At 43.6% G+C, this 9947-nt stretch overlaps 1 long non-coding RNA gene across 1 annotated transcript; it reads right to left on the bottom strand.

Annotated features, from left to right (window-relative positions):
- Positions 1–704: 704 nt before the first annotated feature.
- Positions 705–6311, bottom strand: LOC146195797 (uncharacterized). Its single transcript, XR_014706046.1, has 2 exons — positions 4498–6311; positions 705–934 (listed from the first exon to the last, which is right to left on the bottom strand). It is a non-coding gene; the product is annotated as an uncharacterized LOC146195797 (long non-coding RNA).
- Between the last annotated feature and the right edge of the window lie 3636 nt (positions 6312–9947).

The following is a 9947-nucleotide window of genomic DNA, read 5'->3' as shown; positions in this document are numbered from 1 at the left end:
CTTTTCACCAGTCAAACTTCACAAACATCTCTTAGTTTTCATTTCTTGTCATTTTTTATTTGCTATCTATACGGTGCACTTCAGTGTTGTCTTTTTTCAACTTTTATTTATTTTATATCAAGCTAAGTGTACGTGTCTTGTTTGCTTTGTTTTTCCATTCAAATGAAATAAACTTCACCCTTTAGATTGCTCCTAACCGTTGTGTCATCTTCTTAACTCTATCATAGTAAATTTCAGAAGCGCAATTATCTGTCAAGTCCATTTCTCGACTAGCCCAATCCCAAACACTTCTTAAGTCGTCGTTACATGGTGCAACTAATATGCACAGTTCTCACTTCCACGTTATTATTCTGGAAACATCTACGTGTCTAACATAATTAGAAATTTCGTCATTGATATCATTTCCATATTTGGCGCCTTTATCACCAACAAATTCTTCTCGTTTCAGTGCGAGTGCTAGAAAACTAATGCACATTGTGCTGATTAAGTATAATGAAAAGAAAAGATTGTGGTAAAAAGAGTCTATTTCAGAAATGAAGAGGAGGCAGGTACTTAGGGTTTGTTAAAGTCAGTTCTGTTTGCACCAAATAGCAGCAAGAAGAACACAGCGCTTCAGCTTCAACCGGCTGCGCACACATGACTCGTGCAGGAATGTCCATTTGTGTATTTGTTTGCATGCGAAATGAAACACGCAGAGAGGCAAGCAGTAAAAAATTATTATATTGACGTCTTGGTGTCCCAAGAACGTTATCCGCTGATTAGAAGGAGCGCCGCACAAGGATGTTTTATGTACACAGCTGATTGCAGTGCGTACAGCCTTAACTTTCTGCGTCGTCTTCGGTCTCTCCTGGAGTGGAGTCTTCCTCGTCAGTTGGGGAACCGGGCGCGGCATCTTCTTCTGGAGTTGTGTCCTCTACCGGCGGTACTGGTGGAGCTGAGCAGAGAGTAGAATGAAAGGAAACGTGTGAACGGCTATATACTGCTAACGTCTTGCCATAACCGTTTACCAAGAGGCGTCTTTTTAATGCATGGATGATGTCGTCACTTATGATAAAAGCACAGGTTCAGCGCACAGCAGATTGTAATACCGTCTGCTTAGCGGCATTGCCCAAATGCAAAGACGATGATGGTCGTTTCTGTAACAATCATTGTTTTTACGGTTCACTATCGTTTCATATTTATTAGATTTTTCATCTGAACTCATCTGGAGCGCTCTTGTACCTGCAATTTTATGCTGCAGACTAGAAGCCTCGTTGGGAAAAGAACATGTTGGGGCCCGTCCAGTGCCTCTAACCGTCCTAAGCTTACGTTTAATTAAATCCCGATTGGTTGCCTCGGGACGTGACCTCACATGTTACTGAAGTGCACTGATTCGGGAAACGGGAAGGAGTCAAATAGAAAACCTGCTACCTCAGAAACGCCATCCGCAACCGCAGCAGCCCTTTCAGATCAGTTTAGCTGCTGACTGTGCATTTTTCACTCTAGTTTTCGGAGCCTACCTTCTTGCTGTCTCCGACTCTGTGCTTAAATGTCATAGTCTTCATAATCGTTGATATTTAGGATGTGACTCCAATATCAAAAGAACGCAGAAGCAATAGATCGAACCAATGCCCGAATTTGTGGCTGGTTTAGTGGCAAGCGGTTTAGTGGTCAAATAATCCCATGCACCTAAATCGCACGGATGGTAGAAGCTTTGAAAATTAACAGCGCTTTGAATACAATCCTAATAAAACGTTTATGCTAATTGCAGTAGTTATCGCACAGTATCTTACACGGTCATTTATTACCATTTCACGCTGCTGCTGTTCTGTTTGCTGAATTTTGTTTTTTGCAAAAATACAAAATCAATAAGAAAGAAAGAAATAGGGCGAAACGTCTCATTGGAAGAAGTGCAACTGGTTTCATTACCATTCAAAGGAATAGGGCAATTTCAAATCCTTACAAGAAAAATGACACGAAATGAAATCAAGATTAGTAATTTCCAATATCTTCTTTCTTTTGCGATTGAAGGCTACCATGTCTGTACTCTGCAGCTGCCGTATCTGACAGCTGCTTTAATTACTAGCAAGCCATGCCATTTGCACAGTCCAGACATGTTCAGATAGGGCGAAGCCAAGAAAACACCATTAGGAAGCGCGACCATAAGCGTCGTCTTCTGCGGCTGCTATCGTGTCGATGTCATTTTCTCTACCATGTAACTGGTAGTTATCATAGGTGCTGATGTTGGAAACGTGAAGTTAGCATCGCTTGCTAGGAGCGAGCGATACGAAGCACGCTGCTGCGATACCTCTAGGGGACATAGATTTTCCTACTCATATTTTATCCTGGCACACAATCCTGTACAACAAAGGCACCACAGAGGTTTAAAAGGGCGGCGAAGGGTCGGTAGCCCTTGCAGCCACTCTTGGTAACGGAGCCAGGTTAGTAATAAGGTTGAAAGTTAGTAAGTTAAAAGGGTAATAAAAGGAGCGCTACTGATGAAACAAAAAACGCATTAAGGATGATACAACTATGCATTGCATTTAACTGATATTCCCTGCAGAAAGGCATGCTTTAACGCAGAAGTCAAGTCTCTGATCTATTTTTGCATATGCTCAGTAGCATTGCTTAACTTTGGCTACCTCTCAATGTATAGGTATTGTAATGACCCATATATACGCAATGTGTATATAGAATGACTCGAAATTAAACAGTTCAGTGGCGAAATAAAAGGCATACGGAAGCTCTGTAAATAAAGTATTGCCGCGAAACATCAGAACTATATTTGGTGTGCTTTAGTACCCGCCAGCATGCAGCATTATCATTCTGATTCTGGCACGAATATCAATTCTGTATTTTTTGTTTGGTAATGCTCGATGTCGCGCGACGCACCTTTGTCAGTTTCTATGTCGCGCGAGATGCGCCGAGATCTGTCTCGAAGATTCCGACCACTCGCGTATGTTTTTACAATGTTCCAGGTTGTGCTAGTAACAGTTTTCACGTTATCTAGATGATTCTCAGCCGTCTTTAAATTTAGCATTGAGGTGTACAACAGGCATTCTCAGTTCTACGATCGACGAACACGTTTGTTGCTATCGCCGCAGCCGAGTTACTTGGTTCATTTGCAGGCGCAAGTCAGCCAAATAAAGAGTTAATTTCAGTACTATCATGCCTGTGTCTTCTTTTGGTGTGTACATTCTTGTCACCACTACATGACAATATGGTTGAATCCTTCTCGTTTTTATATGTTCGTTACTTTTTCCTTCCACCGTCCCCAAAGTTTTCATTTGCAACTGCATGAACGCGCAAAATGCTTTACATGAGACAAAAAGCAACAGATTTCAATGTTACCTGTCGACTTTGCCTGCGATCTATCATTACGCAATGAAAATATAAGACGACGCTTAAGCTTAGCCTTAAGGGCAGTTGCAATAGCTTGCTCACTGATTATTTCACATCTAAACTTGTACTCCAGCATCACGCTTTCGCTTCACCCATTTACCCGCCTGATACCGAGCTTTCGTCCCCGCATTTTCGGCATCCATTTTACAAAGTATCCCCGATTATCGAACAACACCAACACGAGACGACACATTCAAATTAGGCCCTTACACTATTCCACGCATCTGGTACAATGTCAGAGGACGCTACCGCATTGGTACCAGGCACACGTTCTGTCATACGTGGTCAAACGCCACGGCACCCACAAGAAATTATTCGTATGTACTCGGGTGCCTTCCTTCACTAGTCACCTGTTGCTACTTAATAATAAAATAATCAATATATCACACTATCAACAATACCTGTCAATCAACCCACACAAACACATATCATATATACTCCGCACAAAGCCTCCCTTAATTCCTAGTTTGTGTTTCGACTCGTCCTTGAAGCATAAGGCGCTGTTTGCCCAAACTCATGCATGCGACATCTGTCTTGGGAAAGAAGTATCAGATCGGCGTTCCGGTGGCCTCCTCACGCCAACGCCGCCCGTTATTTTCCTTGCTCTATTTTTACTCTTCCTTGAAAGCTCCCTGTCAAACTGGAGCACGCCAATTTCTCTCGGCGCATGCCTCACTAACGTACATTCATTATCGAACAATCCCTGTTCCCCAATTTCATTACTGCGGCCGTTAGACTTTTCTGTGCGCTATATATATTTAACGGGTATCAAAAGCACTTAGTAAGGTGTGTGCAATGCAAAAATATTTCTGGCGTGGAAATGCGTGACCTATGCACTTCAAGATCACTTCGCGAAGCGACACTATGGAACGTAAAGGTTTCTGTATCTCACTGCGCAAACCATTCGTCTTTAGAATAAAGAAGGTAATGAAGTAGAGCCTCATTCTTAAAAACTAACCACTGACAATCAAGTCTCGAACTTAGTAATTAGCCATAATTGGGGTCTTACTATTTTCATTTTTTTCCGCGTCTCATTTTTTTCTGACAGGGCATATGTACGCTTTAACACATGAGCAAATATTATTTAAATGGTCCTATTTGAAATAAGCAGCTTACCAGATGGCTCAGTCACCAGTGGCGCTGTAGTCGGTTCCGTGTTTTCGCCACCTTCAGGTATTGCATGACTCGCCGTAGCAGCTTGGGGTTTGGAGAAGAGAAAGCTTTCTCAATGCTGTGCAACGTGTCAGTAGAAACGTTCAATACAGTTATCCAGACGCTACAACGTTTGCCGACGTATCCTTATGCGATTGGAGATAAGATATTTTGAATATTTTTGCGTTAAGGCAGTTTGCCATAGTATTTTTCTTGTTACAGTAGAAATAAATTACGATGACTACGCCCGCAATACCTCTATGAATCACTGGAAAACCTGGTACTGCACTCAGACAAATTAAACAGCGCACCATCGAGCAACCAAGTAAACTATAATACATGCTACAGAGTTAACTGCAAAGTTGTTAAGCATTGCCTGAGTATGAGAGATCATCGATGTTTACGCGCATTGCAAATCATATCTCCCTGCCTCTCTCCACTAGTACTCACCTCTTCGCGCTATAAAGATAGTGACGATAATCAGTCATCTGCGGACTCCCCTTCGCGGCTACGGAGATGACGTGGTCCCGGCCGTGACTATTCACCTAATTCAACACTTCGAAGTCTAGCTGATAATGATCCTGCACGACCTATTTAACCTTGTTAATTGGGATGGTTGAAATAGGGGAAATTTATTCAGCTCGTGTATCATTATGCATGGGGCTTTTTTAAGCGTGAATAATTCGTCCTAGAGTTTCCCTTATGCAGGCCATCGTATCCAAGCTTTGTTTCCCGAAGCTAATGGGTTGATATACGATTGGCTGTCTTCAATGGTAGAATGCAATCATGATCTACACTTCGCCTTCAGCAAGGCACTGTTCTAAATAAAGCAAACATGACAATCTCCTACGTTTGCCCATCCGCATCAGCCATAAAAAAAGGACAAGAGCTTTTCGTCTTTGCTTATTCTTAAATATACCGAGCACTCACGGCGTGCGCATGATACACGCCATTCTGAGTAACATGTGGCGCCTGCGATCGTGAAATTTAAATTCGTTTTTGAAACGTAGAAGTGTGCCAATTATAAATGTACCGTCGCGCTATTGTTCAAGATCGCCATAGCGTCACGTAACAGCGCCTTTTCAACTTGCCATGCAAAGCAGCTAATTAGTTCGTGCACATGGCTGCTGCATTTGAATTACAATATGTTAGCATGAGCGGCCAGCTGCCGATGAACACGGGCTCTATTTGCTACCCAAAAGAACTTTGCAACATTAGTTTGCCACTATAGGTCGGACGTTATGCTTGACGTTGTTCTTGAAGGCTCCGCCTTCTAGAATACGGGTTCGCGAGCGATGGTCTCGCCCGACGAGTGAAAACCAAGTCTTTCTTAAAAACACCGGTTTATTCCGGATCAACAGAAAAGTATAAAATAGAAAAGAAACAGCATTGGTCAAAACTGCGCTGGAAACATGCCGTCGAAGTTCGCGACAATGGACTATGAGGATAAAACGGAACAAGGGTCAGGGCTTCACCGCGACAACACAAAGCACACTGCGGCGCGATGGGCGAGTAATAGGGCCAAAGCGTTGATCACGGTACAAGAACATTGCTACTCGCGTGGCAGCACTCACGCTAACAGTACTCCTAAGGCTTCCTTGAAGGTGCCGCTTCCGTCTTCGCCTCGCAGGACTCCGCTCCGTCGTCCGTGTACATCCCGCCGGCTTGGGACGCTGCCACGCCGCCCTTCTGTGGCCGGCCTCCCGGCGAAAAAGCCCCGAGCCTTGCTTCCAACGCGCTTATCTACCCTCTGTCTCGCGCCGATAACATGCCGCCCCCGCTCCAGGCAGCTCGCTCATGCGTACTCGCGCTGCCCGGGCGGACACCAACACAAACAGAAAAAAGCGCGCGCGGTTCGAAACGCTAAAAGGGGCTGTGGGGCCCCACATTCTTTAGAAGACTTCGGCTCTCGCGCTGGACGTACGATTGCAAGGATCCATATTTCATACAGCAAGCCAAGTTACATTTCTAGGCCTAATTGTACTCTCAACTGATATCGAAGCAAGGTGCAGAAGACGTCTCATCCTTACTGCCAAAATTGGCTAAACATGCTTAAGAGTTTAGTCAAGCATATGGGCATCGGCCCACCTAAACGATGGATTGAACCATCTCAACGAGTCATTTCAGACTTTTTAAAAACACAATTTATTATCTGGAGATATTCGAACGCAATTAGAAAGACAAAAATTACAATATCTAGCCGCTTGTTTTACTAATTAAGGATCCGAAAGATGTACATTATCTTAGAATTAGTCTACACGTCTGGTGTATGATACTGGCACATCTGAGAAACTCGACCTTATTGAGCACTGTACCGTGCATTGCTTGCTATAACTAAAGGCAGCTCGTATATCGTCACTAACGCATCCTACGTTGTCGCGCACAACGAAAGAGAAGCCAGCAGGATTTTCCGCGGGCATACGAAGCTTTAATAGTGACGTTTGTATGCACAGAATGGTTTGCACCAGCTTCACATTATGCTCGAACGCCTCAGAAAATGTGCAGCGATGGCGCAGGAGCAAACCTGATCAACTATCTTCTGTAGATTTTGTGAATGCTAACCTAAGAATGCCTTGACAAAATCATCTTTATCAACCGATGCCGTCTACGGGGCTGACATATGATGTCAGCCCCGTCAGCTGTGCGATGTCAGTGCACGTTAAAGAACCCCAGGTGGTCGAAATTTCCGGAGTCCTCCACTACGGCGTCTCTCATAGCCTGAGTTGCTTTGGGACGTTAAACCCCACAAACCAACCAACCAGCTTTAAAAAGGCGTTTTTTCTTAATTAACGCCAAAGCATCCGCATTCTGTTCCATTCGAAAACGACTATGTTACGGCGTTACCATGGACAAAAAATCGCCCTTCAAGAGGTAGTGGGATGCACAAAAATCTGTGATATTTTTTTGCGAACTCCATCCACGAGGGTTAAATAACGAGTACCGTTAGTGACTTCCAAATAAAGTTTTGCAAGACCGCTTATTGCAAGGCGTCTAGCATCGCTTAGGCCTCACACTGCGCCCACTGGAGACTTAGAGGGTGTAATGAACAAAATCGAGTCGCCCAACCATTTGTGCACGGACGGAACTCCATAAATTCGTTATGCATCACTGTTGTGCTCGAGCCTTACCGCAGTGAGTTTCGCACATTTTTGTCTTGCCTACAGGAGTAGTTTGCGTTGAGATGAAATGTGTCAAGAAGAGAGAAGCACACGTGGTGCTTGCTTGAGCTCCACACATCCGGGCGTGCGCAGTAAAAAACGTTTTCAAGTAGGAAGCAAGTTGATGTCAGGAGAATCTTGTCGCAATTAAACCGACTGGTTCTACGTAAGAATAGCGTCGACGGCCACTAATGCCGTGCGCATCGCAAGTTCTGACAGCATCGTGTAAATGTTAAACGTTCCCTTAGAGTGCATGACTGGAAACACTACCCACCCTATATAATAAATGTTTAATGGAAATTTTCAAATTGGAATTCGCAGTAAGCCTCAAAGGGAAGCTTCCATGTTTCGCGGCAATCGCTAGGACCGGCTCCATCTTTCAGTAGCGTATCATTAAATGATGCATCTGCTTAAAGCTGCAATTTTGCCACGCATAACTTATAGTAAAGCATTTGTGGCACTTTAATTACACAATCTAACCTAAAGCAGATTGCAAACGTACCTGCATTATGCTGCCTGTAACAAGATCTTTAAACCCATTGCATAGGATGAACACCAAAGTAATCTTACGCAGCAGAAAATGTGGCCCATTAACAGAGTCTGAAAACACTCGTGTAGGAGCACCTTAAAATGCAAGACATCTTGGAAGTTCTCTCCAAGCAAAGAACAATGATGTACTTAATTTCTCTAGAAGCACATTCGTGTCTATTTAACCGTAATTTGCAAATATAAAAGCTAATTCCAGAGTTACATTCTTACTACTTCTTCAACAATGCTAACGATTGTGTTGATGTGGCACAAAGGCATCAAACTACAGCGGATACTAAGTTCCGCTATCTAAAACTGTACTTGTGTTTATTTTTGTCCCCATTCATGAACATTCAGGAATAATGGAGTGTGAACCATCAGATAAACTTACTCTTTCATAACTCAGCTCCGCACATCATAAAATATCTCACTCGCACGTGCACGGAACATTTCTTCTTATTATTGATTACATAAACTTAATAAACTTTTCCTCGTTTTAACGTTTAAATCACGCTTTGTATAAACTCGGAGATTATTTGATTTATTTGAAACCAGTGCGTGCTTGTTAATAAAACACGCCGTTTTCTTACCCTAAATTTTGTTTCCATCTCTGCAGTAACTTTTTATTGGCATTTGCCATGCGGCTTATTCAATGACCTGTCATGGATTCGCGGCCTATCCTACTGGTCAACCACGACAGCAAGGGGAAACAGCGCGGTTGGCGCCACAGGAACTTGCGTTAAGGTGAAGGGGGGAAGGAAGCTCGCTGCTTGATAAACAAAAATAAAACTACGCGATGGACAGACCAGCAGAGAAGAAGCCAAGACGGTAACAGTCCTGTGCGCTTTGGTATTTGTTGCGTAAGGAATGACGCCGGGCACCCAAGATTTGTTTTCAAGTTCTGGATATGTGTGAATGTATGGATATATTCATCAGAATAAATAGGTTAGGTTGAGCTTTGCGAAACCCGCCGCAGCTTGCAAAAAGCCTCTTCTATACGCGCAACTCTGCAGAAATAGTTAATCGCCGTTATTTCGTCCCTAACTGAGCACCCGTTCAAAAATCAACTTATACAATTATATAGCCATTCCGAGGGCCAGAGCTCCCCTTTTCAATAAACTGCTACGGTTCATATGAAAAAATTATCTATATGGTCAACCGCTAGGAAGTTACTCGGAGTGATCTCTACCGGCCATAGCCACACGCGCCTCGCGTTTGCGTCATTTCGCTTCTCTTTTCAACCGTGAAATGCATAGTGCGGGTTTGAATTATTTATGTTCTCTTTTAATTTCCATTTCTCAGCATGACCGCAGGCTCAAAAGCTAAACTGTAGACGGCTCAATAGAACGCAAAGTCCTTGTTCAGGTACCGAGGCACCGGAAGTTTTATTGCGTAAGCAATATTACGCCAGGTTTCAGCCCGTCGCTTAAACCCTACCGGTAGCCACGTTTGACCTTTAGAGCAACAGCAGATGAGGCCCCTTTTCAAGTCGCCGGGTAAACCCTGTCGGTAGCCACGCTGCGCCGCAGAAGAAGAGGAAGACGAAAAAGAAGAAGAAGAATAAGAAGAAAAAGAAGAACCGGATTTAACTAAAGCTAAACCCCAGCTAATTTGTTTTAAACGGCGCCCTTAAAACACCTGACTCGGCCTTCTCAGGTCCTTGTACGATTTGACGCCTCCCTCTCCCCCTCCCCATCCTTAAAATTAAAAAGCAACACATGGCGCAAC

The sequence above is a fragment of the Amblyomma maculatum genome, chromosome 3, assembly GCF_055883805.1.
Source record: "Amblyomma maculatum isolate TAMU_Amacu chromosome 3, ASM5588380v1, whole genome shotgun sequence".
NCBI classification, from domain to species: domain Eukaryota; kingdom Metazoa; phylum Arthropoda; class Arachnida; order Ixodida; family Ixodidae; genus Amblyomma; species Amblyomma maculatum.
The sequence above is the reverse complement of the archived record's forward strand: the minus strand, read 5'-3'. Positions and strand labels throughout refer to the sequence as shown.